Source organism: Macaca mulatta, chromosome 3 (assembly GCF_049350105.2).
Source record: "Macaca mulatta isolate MMU2019108-1 chromosome 3, T2T-MMU8v2.0, whole genome shotgun sequence".
NCBI lineage: Eukaryota > Metazoa > Chordata > Mammalia > Primates > Cercopithecidae > Macaca > Macaca mulatta.
Window position 1 is genome coordinate 97,890,727 of NC_133408.1, and position 13,310 is coordinate 97,904,036.

The following is a 13,310-nucleotide window of genomic DNA, read 5'->3' on the forward strand; positions in this document are numbered from 1 at the left end:
GCTGGGATTACAGGCGTGAGCCACCGTGCCCGGCCTAGTGTTTCATACTTAATATGAAAACAGGCATGTTGATGATTTCAAATAGAGATGTTGGATCTATAACGTATACCAGACATGTGGGGCTGAAATGGAAGAAGCAATGGGTTTTGGAGTCAGAACCAGGATCAAGTTCCTATTTTATTCCTTAATTCAGGGGTCCCCAATCCCTAGGCCATGGACCAGTACCAGTCGGTGGCCTGTTAGGAACTGGGCCACACAGCAGGAGGTGAGCAGCAGTGAGCTAGCATTACCCTCTGAGCTCTGCCTCCTGTCAGATCAGCGGCGGCATCAGATTCTCATACGAGGGGAACCGTACTGTGAACTGCACGTGGGAGGGGTCTAGGCTGCACATTCCTTATCAGAATCTAATGCCTGATGATCTGAGGTGGAACAGTTTCATCCTGAAACCATCTCCTGCATACCCCCACTCGCCCACCATCTGTGGAAAAATTGTCTTCCACAAAACCAGTTCCTCGTGCCAAAAAGGTTGGAGATCGCTGCCTTAACTAACTGTGTGACCTTCGCCAACATACTTAACCACTCCAGCTCTGTGTCCTCTTTTGTAAAATAGTTACAATAATGCCTTTCTTGTTAGGTAGTTTTCAGTATTTGATGAGCTAATCTATGTAAAGTGCTTAGCACATCACTCACCTTCTAGTAAGTCATGATTATGATGATAAAGAGTATGATGATTACTTTGGTTCCAGGGCTGGTCTTTCCTTCTCCTAGCTGTGTGACTTCAGATAAGGTTTTTAATCCTCTTGAGCCTTGGCTTTTGAATCTGTACAATGGGCTAACTCTACCTATCTGGAAAGATTGCTTTGAGGCTTGGTTTGATTACATGAAATGATGACAGGCCTGATCTGGTAGACCCTAAATAAGAATAGCATTTACATAGACTTCCTGTGTCCCACACTGGTCTAATTTAGGGTTTTTGTTGTTTGTTTTTTAGCGTATTTTATCTTCCCAGTGACCCTGTGCAGTGGTTATCATTTGCCCTGTTTTATAGAGGAGACAACTGAGGCTCAACAAGATTAAATAACTAGCCCAAAGTCTCTCCCAGGACTTGAAGCAGAGTCCCTGTTCTTAACCACTGTCCCAGCTGCTCAGTAAGTACCCCAGCCCCTGCTTATTCTACCTACCTCCTGAAGCCCACCACCTGCCATTAATAGTCAGATGTGCTTATGCTCTGTGCAGGGCCGTATTTCTGGAAAACAGAGCCCCTACTTCCAAAGAGCAGCTTACTTAGGAAGTGAAAGTAGAGGCTCACTCCTCCTGTCACCTCCTCCCACTTCCAGATAACCTTAAACCTCATCCATTGCTTAGGCTGGTTAATCTAATATCAACTGAAAAAAAAAATCTGACACTGGTATTGACTAACATTATTAGAGTGGGTTACAATGTTAGTTTTGAGATAAATGTCATCTTGATGCACTGAGATTGTTAGTCTTTGTGTCATAAAACATGCCTTCACCCAGACAGATGTGGGGGGTATATGGAAGACAGAAACCAGGCCTAGGAGATCCCAGGTTGAGACTCAGGTGGACAACAACAGTATTGAAAACAATATTACATCGAAGGTACAGTGGTCTGTTCTAAGTACACCACCTTTTTTGACATTGCTTACTCATCCTCCCTCTCCTTTACCCCAGTGGCTTTGGCCTCTTCTTGAGTTCTGGCAATCTTCCCTGAGGTCTGGGTAATTGTAATTTGGGGGCCCAGAAGGGCAAATTCTCTGTTGAGTGAGGTGTGGCTGCTTTAGCATTCCTGATAATGAGGTAGTAATTGTTTTTCTGACTTTCTGTGGTTGTGAAGTGCTCTGCTGGCCCCCCACCCTGGTGTGGAAGGCTGTTAGAAAGCTATTTGTAGCTCTTGGTTCCTCCTGGCATTTTGGGGCTTCAATTCTGCAACATGTTAATTCAACAACTATTATCAGAAAATCTTGCTGGTGCCAGGAGTCTACTAAGTACTTGGATTACAGCAATGAATGAAACAGACCCAGCCTCTGACCATATGGAATTTGTAGGCTGGGGGGTGGAGAGGATGTCCTAGTCAGCTTGGGTTGCTAAAACTATCAGAGACTGGAGGGCTTAAGCAACAAACATTTATCTCTCACACTTCTGCAGGCTGGAAGTGTGAGACCTGGTTGCCAGCATGGGAGTTTGGTGAGGACCCTCTTCCTGGTTTGTGAAAGAGTTCTCTCATGTCTCTTGCTATAAGGGCACTAATCCCATCCACCTCCCTGACCTCATTTAAACCTATTCACCTCCCATCTGTAAACACCATCAAACTGGGGGTCCTCCCTCACCATGTGAACTTTGGAGGGACATAAACAACAGTCCATAAGTGGGAGGTTAGGGCAGTAAGCACACAAGTAAATACATAATTAGAACTTGTGGAAAGTGCTTTAAGTGAAAACAATAGCATGTCATGAGACAGCAGATCAGAGCGGAATTAGAATTAGGAGAGTCTGGGGATACCTCTCAAGGAATGAGCCTTTTCAATTAGGACTTGGGATGGAAAAAAGAGTGAAATCATGCTGGATGCAGGGAACAGCGGGTTCAAAGACCCAGAGGTGGGTGTGTTGAGTGGCTGGTGTGGTAAGGCCCAAGCCCAGGAGGGTACAGAGCTAAATAATGAGACATACTCAGGCCAAGCAGGGCCTCCTGGGCTGGGTAAGGATTTGGGGTTTTATTCTAAAGTGCAGAGGGAAACTTTGGAGGAATTTTCCCTCCTGACTTTTCCCTGTCATTCATAACATACAAGAAAAAGATCATTAACCACCTCTGTTTATTCAGATAATGAACAATCTCTACTTCTTAAGCTATATAAACCTTGTCTTAGTGTGTAAAACAATTCTGGAGAGTATGATTTTCAATCTCCAGATGAGGGAACTGAGGCTTAAAACAAAGTGAAAAAGACAGAAGCAGGATTTGGAGCCAGGTCTGCCCAGCCCACAACACCTGTTCCGTAGTTTTCTGGGACAGATGAGTGTAAATGGGTGTGGGCCTCCTAGGCACTCAGCGTCCTTCATCCGGAACTTCAGTGGATGGACTAGGGTGGAGTCCAGTCCTTCCTGGCTCTTTGGAAACAGGAACAAAAGACCCCGCAGAGTGGAGGGAGGTTGGGCATGTGTGGGTCAGGGGTTCAGAATCTGCAGGCACCAAATGTCAGGGCCCCCTGACTATGGGAAGGGCTGTCAGTTTTTCACGCTAGTCTGTTCTGCTCCTAGCTATTGCCCAGAAGTCCCAAAGCGAGTGCCTTCCCGGCTCTGTTCACCTTTGAAAATCTGAATTCATCATTTGCGTGCACTTGGGAGGCCCAGGGTTTGGAAAAAAGAAATTCTTTATTGGGAGCTTTCAGGTCACAGGAAATGCCTCCACTGTGTGGGGCCCACATCCTTAGCACCGCATGCTGGCTGCTTCCAGGCATCTGCACTGACCCTGTTTCTCCTTCCTTGCTGTGAAGCGGTCGTGAGGTTGCAGAGCCAGATGTGTTGCAGGCCAGGTGTATCTTGGCTGGTGGGGCGGGCCTTCTGCTTAACATGGGACCTCACTTAGTGAGGGAAGAGAGCAGTCCTGGCCCAGGGGGTGCCGTGTCTGGGGCAGATACTTTAGGGGTTATGGCTCTGTCATCTTCTCAACCTCTTAATGCCACTCAGGGTCACCACACATAAATCCCTGGGTACTCTCCCACTTAGCTCTGTGACAGGTTTGTGTCCTAGATGCTTGCTGACTGTGTATACATGTTCAGTGGGGTGAATAAAAGTCTTCGACTAAGCATTTTGGCCAGTGATCAGCAGAGTGTTTATTTGCTGCGGGCCCAGTTTCAACTCCCACTTCGGTGGTGACTAATATATTTTGTTCTTGTGGAGTGCTTTTCATCTGATGAGCCCCAGACACTTTCTGTGTCAGTCCTAAATGCCATATCCAGATGTCCTCCAGCTTCCAGATCGGCCACTTCGGTGGCACTTTCCTCTGCATGAACACTTCAGCCCTCTCACAGAGTGGAGTTCCAGGAAACCGGTTTCCACTTCAAGGCTCCGTTGTTTTCTGTTGGCTTTCTTCGTTAAGATATTTTTACTCACTGGACCCTCAGAGATGAATACAAGTGCAATGTTTTTGGAACTTTGTTTTTCACAGCCTGCATAAAACCAAGAAAGTGTCAAGCAGTAGGTGATTAAGTACCAAGTTGCACAGGCAATGCTTTTGAGATTGACAGCTGGGCTCTGGTTAACCTTTTAAAGACAGCAGCGAAGGGAAATGCCTTAGAGCAATAGAAAATATTGGTGATGGAAAATTGAATTTATTCACCAATAAACTTGGTAAGTGGCATTCCCTAAGTGAGCCTGTGAATTATGAAAATCCACATATCAGTGGACATGATGAAGCACCTGCTATTCTCAGTGTACCGGGCCGGATTCATTCATTCGACGGTTCCTATCTAGCACCCTCTATGTGCTGGAGATATGGTGACTCACCAGATGGACACTCTCCCTTGTCGTCAGTGCTGGCCTTGAAGATGACAGATGGAAATGCTGGCCTAGGCTGCCCTCTTGTAGGTCACAGCCAGTGCTTACTATGTGACCAGTGTGGTTCTAAATACCGTACATATGTGTATTAACTCATTGCATGCTCACAGAGATCCCTACATGGGGTAGGTGCAGTTATTATCTGTACTTACAGAGAAGAAAACAGAAGCACAGAAGAGAGCATTATTTGTCCAAGTCACATAGCTGGTGATTGGAACCAGATAGCCTGGCTTTACGGTCTGTGCCCTTCACTGCCACTACCAAGCAATGTGAAAGGGAAATAATCAACTTAGGACACAAGGTTTCACGCCCTCTGAAGCAGGTGGGGATAGAATACCATGGGCCCTCCCAGCAGGGAGAGATGGGCTTAGGGGAGAAACAGAGTAAGGTGGGAACCCTACGCTTTTCCCAATCTGACAGGTGACATCCCCGCTTGGGGGGATGGAGGAAATGTTTGGCTACTGAGGGGGCTACTCTGGCCAGAAGTAAACAAAAGAAGCAACTGTCTCGGGGCCAGGAGACTTGGATGCTAGTTTTGATTGATCCAGACAAGTTCAGGGCCCTGCCCAGGGCCTCCGTTTTCTCATCTCTAAAATAGGTGGCTTGGACAACATTCTGTTTGACCTCAGGAGCCCAGGATTTCAGCAGAGAGGGGAGGAGCTGGCTCTCTGTGCACTCTGAACAGAGTTTCCTGACCAGAAGAAGATGTTTGGCTCTGAGAGATGTGGGGGCAGGCACTGGACTTCCCAGAAGGCCCTGGCAGCTGTGAAAGGACGTATGCATTCCACTGTGGTCCCACCCCAAATGCTGACGTTGGCTGTGTCTGCATTCCTTTCTTTGTAGGCAGGGTGGCAGTGTCTGTGTGTCTGGAGCTCACACTATAAGGCACTTTGTATGAGAGACAGAGGGAGCTAGAGGGAGGGAAGAGGGAGTAGGGAGAGGAAGGAAGCCGGGAGGGAGAAAGGAGATACCGAGAGGGACTGATTTCCATCTGCTTTCAAATTCTGAGGGATTAAGTGCTTTCAGATACTTAAAGTCAATGAGTGTTAATGGAGTTAAAAAGCTTCCAATAATAATTGTAGCTTCATCCATCTGCTGAATTTTCTCCAGAGTCGGCTGTCTATAGTATTCTGGTATGGCAGAGGCACACATGACCAGGCTTGTTTTCCAGGTTAAGTTCCTTAAGAAATTGTAAACCAAACAAGAAAAACAAACAGACAACAACAAAACACAGATTGTTGTGGATTGTGCAGCAGGAAAAGTAGGACCCTGTTTGAGCTGACCAAGCATGTGTGTTCTCCATGCAGCTCTGTCGAAGCTGTGTAAAATGTGTTTGGTGCTGGCTCCTGCCAGATGCTATTGGCATGGCTTCATCTGCCCAGCTGGCTGTTGGGTACCTTGCAGAATGATGAAGCCTGTTGTTCACGTCATCACCACAACCCTGAACATCCAAGCAGTGCATGTCAACAAGTAGAGTATAATTATCTTCTTTACTTGTAAAACTGTGGAGCCTGTAGATTAAGTTCACCAAAATGAATCATATTCAAGAGAAGTCATTTCCCAAAGGAGAATTCAGATGTGGTCCCCACATTCATGGATATATGTGCTCTCCACATTCATGGATATATATGTGCAAGTTATGCTTGGGGTTGGTGGAGCCCACTCTAATTGACATTTACAATCTGGGTTATATCACCTCTGAGGTAGGCAGGCACCTACGTGAGGAATGATGGCTTTAACTTAGTTCATTCATTAAATGAATATCAGTTATCTATTCCTAATGTCCGGGATGGTGGTGGGCAGAATGTCTTAGAAGCCCATATTGTGTATAGCAGGTTGTGACTTCACCAGAGATGGCATTTGCTGGTTAAACTTTAGTGATAGGATGTGTTTTTAACAGAAAGGGAAACAGAATCCGAGCCAGTTTTCTTAGTAATAATAACCATTTGGGTTGGGGAGCTGATACTGGGTGGGAAAATGTGAGGCCCCTTGGACGTCATCCATTTGCTGCTGAGAAATCAAAATTAAAACATCACTTGGTGTCAGAATGTTCCAGAAGGCAGTTGAGCTGCTAATGTGTTAAAGTGTTCAGAGGTATGTGTTATATGAAAAAAAAAAAGAGGAAATACAAGACAAAGGAAATGAAACGTTTGGCAATCATTGAGTATTTCTTCAATATGGTATTTCTTGTGGCTCTGGGATTTTAAAAATCCACTGGAAAGCCAGTATTGTTGACTTTTGCTCTGTACTATTTTTGTGGGGACTGATTATTTTTCACTTTATATTCCTTATTTCTGACTAGGCTTAATGGTAACATCCTAAGTTGATGGCCTTCTACTAAATTTAAAACAAAATACAGGCTGGGAGTGATGGCTCACTCCTGTAATCCCAGCAATTTGGGAGGTCGAGGCAGGTGGATCACCTGAGGTCAGGAGTTCAAGACCAGCCTGGCCAACGTGGTGAAACCCCGTCTCTACTAAAAATACAAAAATTAGCCGGGTGTGGTGGCAGGTGCCTGTAATCCCAGCTACTCAGGAGGCTGAGGCAGAAGAATCACTTGAACCCATGAGGCGGAGGTTGCAGTGAGCCGAGATCGCGCCATTGCACTCCAGCCTGGGTGATAAGAGTGAAACTCCATCTCAAAACAAACAAACAAAAATAACAACAACAACAAAAAACTGTTCCTACCCACAATCCCATCAGATTTACTGTGATACTTTTGCCAACAGGAAGAGCTTTTTATTTATGTACAGGTGCACAGAAAGTCTTAACATCTCATCTGAGTTTGTTTGGTCTTAATGAACCATCGTTTAGTTTAATGAGACCGAGCATTTTTTCTCTAGGGCAGATGGGCCCTTTGGGTTGAAAGTCACAGTTCCTCAAAAGAAGGCAGTCACTGAGAATGTTGTGCTGGCCTGCCTCGAGATGTCCTGAGATGCCCTCATGAGGAAAAGGCTCTAAAATATTTTAATCATGCAAGTGTATAGCCTTCTTATAAAACATTATGAATAAAAGTACTACCCTACTCCTGGTGTCCTCTACCTTTCCAGAAGTAATTTTTATTCTTACACCGTGTGTCTTCTCACAGGTAGTTTTCTTGGCGTTTACATTCACGGACATATGCCTATGGAAAATGTGGAGTGCTTTGTGTATTTGGAGGGCAGGGGATGTGGGCAAGCCATATAAATGTTATTATACTTTATATTTCTTTCTGCAACTTGCATTTTTCAATTGACAGGATGTCTTGTGGATCTTTCTATGTCAGTACATACAGCTCCACCATGTTCTTTTTCATCACTGGTCTGCTTGGCTTTTATGGGTACCCACCCAATAATTCTAACAGAGATGATGGCTGTGGTTCTGTGGGGCCAAGTGAGGGGTGGAGTGAGGTGTCAGGACCAGGGACCCAACACGAGTTGGGAGAAGGTGAATGATGTAACCTCAGGACAAACAAAGAGGGTGCATGTTCTGCCTATTTTTCTTCCTAGTGAAGTAGTATCTCCCTATGTAGATGATTGCTAAGTCTGAGGTAGACAGGGAATGGTGTTATATTTTATCTTAAATTTTAATTCCATAAATATTTATAGTATCTGAAAAAAGGTTGTAGTGACTTTTCTGTACTAAGAGGGGTCCTTTACTGTAGTGGGCTCAAACAACCAAGGTTTTTTGTTTTGTTTGTTTTTTAAGAAACAGAGGTCTCACTTGTCACCCAGGCTGGAGTACAGTGGTGTGATCACAGCTCACTGTAGCCTTGAACTCTGAACTTCTGGGCTCAAGTGATCCTCCTGCCTCGGCCTCCTGAGTCGTTAGGGCCATAGGCATGTACCACCATGCCTGGCTATCAAACAATCAAGGTTGATTTCTTCCTCATATCTTATGTCCATTGCGAGTTGGCAAGAGCTACTCATTGTGGTTATTTGTGGGCCTGAGCTGATGGAGCTGCCCCCGTCTTGTGCTAATCATAGTGCCAGAAGCAAAAAAAAAAAAAAAAAAAAAATTGCACATTGATAAATTATGCAGTGATGCCTAAAAGCCTCCTACCCAAAGCAACGCGTTCCACTTCTGCTCATGATTCGTGAGTTAAAGCCTGTAACTTCAAGGGGGTAGGGAAGTGTAATCTTACCAGGTGTCTAGGAGAAGAACCTGAACTGTTTGATGAGCAGAATACTTCTACCACTGTGCTGGTTTTCAAGGAAGGGGTGGGAAAGTCTTTGAAAACTCTCCTATGACCCATAAAGTTATATCCTAGAAGCCAGTCCTTTCTGTGTACATAAAATCACTGGCCTTTACCTGTGGCCGCCAAGGTGGCAGAGAGCAGAGCTGTTTGGGAACTCACTTCAAGAAGTGGTCAGAGCTTGAGGAGGGAGGGTCAGGACAGGAGCAGAGGAGGATGGCATGGCACTGGGCCAGGTTCCATATGACCTGGATGCCAGCAAAGCTGGCCTTGGTTTTGCTTATGCTTGTATTTGTTTCCAACCTATATAGAAAGTATCACAGTAGAAAAACTTACAGAATGGCCTGACTACACAGAGCTCACTGGTGAAGAACACTGGGTTGTAACTCTTAAGATAGCATCTGCTACATTGCTAAAGAATGTTTTACAACAGAGCTTAGATCTGTTAGGAATCTTAGCTGCTACTGTTGCAACACCAGTTTGTGGAAAGCTGTGTTATTTATTTTGAAATATAAACATTAAACAAAAGAGCAAATAATGATTCCCAACGATTGGGTGCCTAAAAAAAGAGTGAAATCACGAGGCCAGTGTGGATGATGGGAAATGACTTTCTTGAGGTTTCTGTTGTCGATCTGGCCCCATCAGTTGGGATGGAGTCCAGTCTTGTCTGCTCATCCTGGAAGGAAGGCACTCATAGTCACACTGGAGCAGGGAAACCTCTGCTGGGTGATTCTGCACAGCATGAAGTTCCTGCTAAATGGATCAGGTTTGCTAGCGTTTTTTAGGCTGCAGAGAACAGGGCCGCACTAGGCTCTCTATGTTCATGGGGGTTTATTATAAAGATACACAAAATAAAGGAAGCTGTGGCTGGTGGCCTCAGCTGTGGGCAGTCAAACCCACACGTACTGTGGGTTTTTGGGACTCAGCATCTCTCTAAATGGCTCAAATTTAAACTCCCTGAGAGAGGAGCTCTAACCGGGTCTCCCTGTCACCTACCATTACAGAGGGCTGCAGTGGAGCAGACACCTCTGTGATCGTGCTGGCTGGAGCCCAAGGAAGCTCTTGAGAGCCACAGCACCCCCCTGTCTCTCTCTGCTCATTTCTTCTTCCACACGTTCACCATACTTGTGATTCCTTGTTCTGTGTCTGTCGGTCCTGCCCGGTTATAAACTCTGTGAGGGCAGGGAGCTACTTGACCTCTGTGTGCCTCGGTTTCCTCATGTGTAAATTGGTGGTAACAATGACCCCTGCCATCTAGGGTTGTTGCAAGGATTGAGACAATAGAAATTAGTAAATGATTCACTCATTACTGAGTGCCAGCCCTGGCCTAGGCATTTTGTGCATATTAACTCACTTAATCCTTACAGCAACATTTTGAGGTAGGAACTCTTACCTTGAGGCAATCACGGCACAGAAAGGATGGCTAACGTGCTAACAAGTGATGATCCTTATAATGAGTGATCTTATAATAAAGTCCCATGAACAGACATAACCTGAGAGTGCCCCTGTTCCCCAAAGCCTAAAATCACCAACAAACATGGTCCATTTAATGGGAACTTCCTTCTAATTTGTTCATGAGTCAGAATTTGAACACTGCTGTCTCTAGAGATCCCAGACACCACGGATGTAACCCCTATGTTGTCCTGCCTCTCACCATGTGTATAAAGCCTTAACATCCATGCTGACGCCCTAGTAAAACACTTGGTGTTAGCAATTATCAGACTAGGCCCTGCTGGAGCCCTTGCACAGCGCAGGGCCAGACATGAGGAAGTGCTCAGTGGATCTCTGTAGAAGGAATGAACAAGGCTGCAACCTCATGGAGTTGTCCCACCACTCTTTGCCCCTGCCCACCCCGTCGCAGCTATCCTGTGGGTCACGCTAATGGGAGAGCACTGTCATGTGACTCGCAGCTGGCAGAGGCTGCTGGGCAAGGTGTCCAGGTTTGCTGTAGCAGTTCAGGCAGGCAGGGCCGGGCCGAGGAAAGGGAGACTGTTTGCCATTATCTTTGAGCCTCTCTTTGGCACGTGGAATTTCTCAGATGCAGAGCTTTAAAGCAGCAGAGTGGCAGGTGAGTTCTTACCCTTCTTTATGAAAGAAAAACCAGGGAAAGCAAAGCATTCTGCTTTCTAGAAGCCAGGTCATCTGGAAGCCAGCTTCTGCAGCTCAAAAGAGGGCCTTAGCAGTTACAAAGAAACACAAGATCATGGTAAGAGTACAACAAAAACATGGTGTGAAGCCAAACATGCAAAAAGTCAGTGTAGGCGCAAATGCACGCAGAGAAAAGCTGAGAGGAAGTGCTCCAAAATGAGAATAGTGGTTACTGCATGTGAGTAATAGGGAACTTAATTTATTCCTCTAAACATTTTTTTTTTTTTTTGCATTTCCCAAGTTTTCTACAGTGAGCAGGTATTGTTTTATACTTACAGAAAAAGTTATTAAAACATAGAAAGGTACATGTAGAGAACATCTTTATAATGTTTTTTTTTAAATCTTAGTATCTCAGTTATAAGAAATGTACATCTCCTCTCAGAGTCCCCTGGGACAGGGCAAGGAAAGAAAGAAGCCTGGGGTGAAAGTGACACTGAGCCTGGGGTGAAAGTGACACTGAGTGTGTGTGTATCTGTGGTTTCTCTGGGGCCACCCGATGATTCAGGGACAGAGTCCTGGCTGCTCTCCAGGAGGTGAGACTCCTTTCGAGGTCAATCATTTCCTGATGGGTCCTGGTGGCCTCACGAGATATTAATATAGTATAGTTTGGTCAGTACCCATTTCTGTTTCCCAGCTTATTAACACTTCCTATTGCTCATCACTTTTGTTTTTGTCTTGGGATCATCTTTCTTCTACCTGAAAAACCCTATTTAGTATTTATTTTAGTGCAGATACAGTAGCAACAAAGTCTCAGTTTTTACCTGGAAAAACTTTATTTTGCCTTTGCTTAAAAGAAAATCAATTTCATGGAAGTGTAATTTCATACAATAACATTCACAGATTTCAAGCATATGGGTTGCTGACTTTTGACAAGTTGTATGTATCTATATGTATATTCATACATACAGACACACATATGTGACTGTATAAAAGGGAGAGAGCAAGCACTGTAATCAAGACACAAAACATTTCTATCTCCCCAGAAATGACCCTTATTCCTCTTTGCAGTCAATTTCTCCCCCACTCCCATCTGCCCCCTGCCTCAGGAAACCATTGATCTGATTTCTAGATCAGATTTTCAGAATCACATGCATGAAATCTTTTTTTCTGAGATAGAGTCTCACTCTGTCACCCAGGCTGGAGTGCAATGGCACAATCTTGGCTCACCACAGCCTCCACCTCCTGGATTCAACCAGTTCTCCTGCCTCAGCCTCCCTGGTAGCTGGGATTACAGGTGTGCGCCACCATGCCCTGCTAATTTTTGTATTTTCGAGGAGACAGGGTTTCACAATGTTGGCCAGGCTGGTCTCGAACTCCTGGTCCCAAGTGATCCACCTGCCTTGGCCTCCCAAAGTGCTGGGATTACAAGTGTGAGTCACTGCACCCAGCCCTATGTACTCTATTGAGCCTGGCTTCTCTTACTCAGTGTAGTATCTGTGACCCTCATTCATGATGTATTCTTGTTTCATTGGCATTTATTGTTGAATTGTGTTCTACTGTATGGATATGCTATACTTTGTCAATCCATTCACCGGCAGTTGTCCTCTGTGTGAGCCACAAGTTATTCTATTATAACCAGGACTGGAAGTCCCTTGTTTTTTAAAAAAAAAAAAACAGCAAAAACAAAAAACAACAAAAAACCCATCAGAACCCCTGATTCTTTTCAAAAGGCAGGTTTCTAGAAGGGGAAGTTACTAAATAGAAAGTTTTCAGAGTCTGTTGACACATACTATGTCAAAGGACTTTCCAGAGACTTCCACAGATTTACATTTCCACCAGTGGTATAGGAGAGTCCTGACTCACCAAACATCAACAGCATTTTTGTATCTTACTCTCTGATCTTTGCAAGAATGCAAAGCTGCCAAATTGTATGCAGCAGTGAAGGGAATTTTACATTGAGTATAAACCAGTAGGTCCAGTATGTATTTTCTTCCTGAGTTTGCAGAATTTTCAGTGACCTCATGTCTTTAACCTCTGTTTCACTGAGTTGCCGATGAAACTGATCTGAAAAGCCAATTAAGATCATTCCTGGCTGGGCGCGGTGGCTCACGCCTGTAATCCTAGCACTTTGGGAGGCCGAGGTGGGTAGATCATGAGGTCAGATCAAGACCATCCTGGCTAACACGGTGAAACCCCGTCTCTACTAAAAATACAAAAAATTAGCAAAAAAATAATGGCGGGCACCTGTAGTCCCAGTTACTGGGGAGGCTGAGGCAGGAGAATGGCGTGAACCCGGGAGGCGGAGCTTGCAGTGGGCCGAGATCGTGCCACTGCACCCCAGCCTGGGCGACAGAGCGAGACTCCATCTCAACAACAGCAACAACAACAACAACAAAGGTCATTCCTGGCATCAGTATTTTAAATGGAAGGACAGCAGGCAGGAACTCTGACGTCTCACCACCCTAGCTTTTAGTGATT

At 45.1% G+C, this 13,310-nt stretch overlaps 1 protein-coding gene across 6 annotated transcripts in view; it reads left to right on the top strand.

The window, feature by feature from the left end:
* NOD1 (nucleotide binding oligomerization domain containing 1) overlaps positions 1 to 13,310 on the top strand; it is a 49,928-nt gene that overhangs the window by 4,442 nt on the left and 32,176 nt on the right. For 2 of the 6 annotated variants that reach the window (XM_028845900.2, XM_077996968.1), the window contains exon 2: positions 992 to 1,148. The exons of the other annotated variants lie outside the window; for them this stretch is intronic. The gene's annotated coding sequence lies outside the window, so the exon portion shown is untranslated. The remainder of the gene's footprint in view (positions 1 to 991; positions 1,149 to 13,310) is intronic. 6 annotated transcript variants of the gene reach the window in all.